Genomic DNA, 3,784 nt, shown 5'->3' with positions numbered 1-3,784 from the left:
TTGCAATTAACTGGCATATAACTGAATTAATGTAAAACTTTAACTCAAGTCGGCATGTGTTTCTTACAGCTGTACTGTAGTTTAACCATAGATTATTGAGCCTTTAGAAGGATTTACTGGTGACACTGCTAGGGACTGTGCAGGTGCAAGAAGTTGAGCTGGATCCTCCTGTCTGGGAGTAGGATGGCTTAAACTGGCACAGTCTGTCCTGGCTTTTCACCCTTCTGCCTCCTGCCCTGTGCCAGCTTCACTCTGTGCCACCATGTCTGGACTCAGGGCCAGGAGATGCTGTGGCTTCAAATTAACTCAGCAAAAGGCAGAGAAGACTTCTTTCTTAGACTTGGTCAGGGTTCTGTGTGTGTGTGTCTGAGTGTGTGAGAGCGAACACTGGGGCTGTCTACTGTGGCGTCACCAAAGATTCACTTGTTAAACTGGGCCCTGAACCTGGGGCAGGGTAGACCTTTATGGTTGGAAATTTTATGCATAGGCCTAATATCAATATGCAAGTTTGACTCATCAGTTAAGAAGCTGGCCTTTTATTTTTTTTCTCTTAATGAAGTGACTAATAACTGTTTGATGAACACTCTTTTCTTAATACTTTTTACTATTTGCTATTTCATTGTGTTTTTAACAATGCCAGCTTCACTTCAAGAATCAGTCTTCTGAAAGTGAAACGTCTCTTATCCTGAAGCATCTCTGGACGGTGTCCGTTATTGATTTGGAGCTGATGATGGTTGCAGTAGCTGTCTCTGACTCCCTGCACCACTTTGAGCATTTCTCCTTCAGGTTAATAATAAGCAGCAAAAACTCAAGGACTGGCTGTATAGTATGACCGCACATGCCAGGCTCACTTAATATAATTTGTATCAGGGAAGCTCCATTCCCTTCCATTTTCCTGGGGTACTGTGGGGTATTATTTGATACATATTTTACCCCTTAGAAAGGCTCAGGACACATTCACCAGGCACAGTGTGTGAATTTTCAAAAGGGGAAATTTTGACTGATGTGACACTGGCTCACAAGGAAAGGAACACCCTTTCCTTGCAGAGATCACCTGCAAACAGAGTTCCCAAAATATAGATGATACTGGGACCTCTGGCACCTCCCCTTTCCTTTTTATATCCTCAAGCACCAGGGACAGCCCCTGGCCAGTTGGCCAAGTACCTCCAGGCTAAAAATATCCCTTCTTAACTGGAGCTTTCACTGTAGATGCTGCAAGAAAGTGACAGCTGAATTTGTCGATTCTCCACGGGAAATCTCCTTGGCAAGGTTTTGCTAATGGCCAAGGATGCCACACAATGTTCATCTCCTGGGATGACAGCAGGGGACAGCATGTGGGCAGAGAGAGCTGCCCACAGCTGGGTTGCAAATGCTTCCAGTTTGACTTCTCATTCCAGCAGCTGAAGCATGGAGGTGGAAAATGAAGAGAAGGAAATGCTCCTTGGCCTATTTAGAAGTGAAAATGCAGAATTAATAAATGCCCATGAGATCATCTGCAATTCTGCCATCCCTACAAATGATTTTGTTGCTGACTGGCCAAGGAGAGCTTTGAGCCAGAGACAATGCTCCTGTGAAGGTAGCCGAGAGCTTCAAGGCGAATCAAAAGTATTACCTGAATACCAGGGAGCTTCCTTCTCCCAGGCTTGACGAAGCCTCAGTGCCATTTCACTGACATTCACCAACACATAGAAATCCCTGTAATTGCTTCTTCCATCTCCTGCCCTGGCGAGGAAGAGAAAACCGTGAGAGATTTTCCATGCATTTGTTGTTGGAAGGTAACATGGTGCTGGAGCTCGGAGGAAGGGAAAATAGAGTTTGGAGGATGTCGGGAGTGTAGGTGCAATGAGCATCAAGCAGCGAGCTGTGGCACTACTGGTTTCTGAATCACAATCCCCACTTACTCTTGCAAGCACAGAGCTATATTGGAAATCCCTGAGTCAATGCTATTTTTTTCTAAGAAAATTGATACAAATGGGGGGGTATTATCTTCATTTTTTTAAAGTGATCTCTAGAAATTAATAATTTTTATTTCAGATCAGAGTTTCAAAAAAAGACATTATATTATAGCTATGCATAAAAAAGTCTTTTTAGCTTAAGACTTGGGTTCAGAGCTGGGGTAGAAACAAATCCAGATCTCCAGGGCTCTCATTCCATTGCAGTGTCTTTGGCTGCAATTTTTCCATCTGTTTAAGCTGGTCTAAATCTACATCGGTATAGAAAGGAGTAGGTCCATGTTCCCACCTCCCAAGACTTGTCTTGCTTTATGCCAGTACTACCATGAAATGGGGCAGACAAGTGGACAAGGGAGCTGCTTTGGCAGAAAATGAATCATTTGCAACTCATCAGACTAAAACATATCTTTCAAAACTAATCCACCCAAACGCAGCACTCTCAAAGTGGACAAAGGATGGACAGCCTGAGTGCTAAAGGCAAGAATGTTGAACTACCTTTTTGGGACTTGAACACCTGAAGTTAGTCATAGTCGTCCGAAGACCCAGCACTTAGAGGAGTGGTTACAGTCTGTGCAAACCTCTCCATACAAGTTTTCAGTCAGGAACCTAGCAACAGAGAAAGAACAGCCTGGATTGCAATGTGAAGTAGCTGCTGAAGTCCCTGTGGTCCTGGAAGTACTCAGGGGGTCATTAACGAACCTGTATTGCTTCTTTGGCATAGCTAGAGAAAGGCCAGTGGGAGTATTTCTACCCCTGTTCCAATCACTGCTCCTGACTGCAGTGCAGTGCAGATACGTCCTGAGTCATGTGCCTTGCTTTCTCTCTTATTTATCTACTTAGATCTCATTAGTGTGCATTTGGACTCAGTAGCAGGAAAGCTTTGTCCTTGTTTTTGCTTCATTTTTTTTTTATCTCATAGCCTTTCTGTGACAAGTCCTAATGGAGATTTGAATAAAACCAAAGAATCTTATAATAAACAACAAATCTGTCTAACGACAGATTGTCTGTACATGCCTGCGTTCTGCTTCAGGAGGGGTGTGCCGAGACAGCTGCAGGGCTGTGCAGCACAGGCAAGGCCAGGTCCGCAGCAGGGGTAGTCTCACCTGGCATCATGGACTTGCAGAGGGCTTGTGCTAGTTTCTGTTTGTTGGGCATTTGGCTCAAAGCTGATAGCAGATTTCCCCAAAGGAACCAGTGTGCTCTCTATTAAAAAGAAAAAAATGATATTAAATGTCACAGTAATTGATGCTGCCTCTTTCTAATTAACTCACCTCTTTTTCCAACTCTTTCTCCTGCTTCCTCTTCCCTGACACCTTCTCCTGCTGTTTACTGAGACTACCTGCATGCAAGAGAAAAATAAACCTGCCAAAGCCACAAGAGTCCCCTCGGGATTTCCCACTTCGTCAAAAGCTGCAGAGTTGCAGGTGGGAGAGGCATGCTGGCAATGACATCATGGCCACTACGCTCATTCCTGCTGACGGCTTTGAAAGCAGTGTTTCCACATGAAAAAAGAGACAAATGCAAACCACATGACTGGGAAAGCAGAGCATGTCAGATGGGGAAACAGAGCTGCCTCCTAAAGCAGTCTGCAGGTCTTTGCTCTCCTGCCTGTCCCCCAGACACACTGAGGCTGGGGTCCGGATGTGGACGGGGTCTGGATGCCACCTCCCCCATTCCCTCAGCCCATGTGTTTGCAGAGGGCACTTCCTCCAGCTGTCACCCCGTCCTCACCAAAGGCTTTTCCCAGAAGAAAGGGGAAATGTGAAGGGTTTGTCTGGCTCTGAACATATGCTGCAGCAGGGTGGTTTTCTCTGCTTGCTCTGGGCAGGTAT

The sequence above is a fragment of the Nipponia nippon genome, unplaced genomic scaffold (assembly GCF_047370975.1).
Source record: "Nipponia nippon isolate SJK-2023a ecotype South Korea unplaced genomic scaffold, ASM4737097v1 scaffold_11, whole genome shotgun sequence".
Classification (NCBI taxonomy): Eukaryota; Metazoa; Chordata; class Aves; order Pelecaniformes; family Threskiornithidae; genus Nipponia; species Nipponia nippon.
This window is presented reverse-complemented; position numbering follows the sequence as displayed.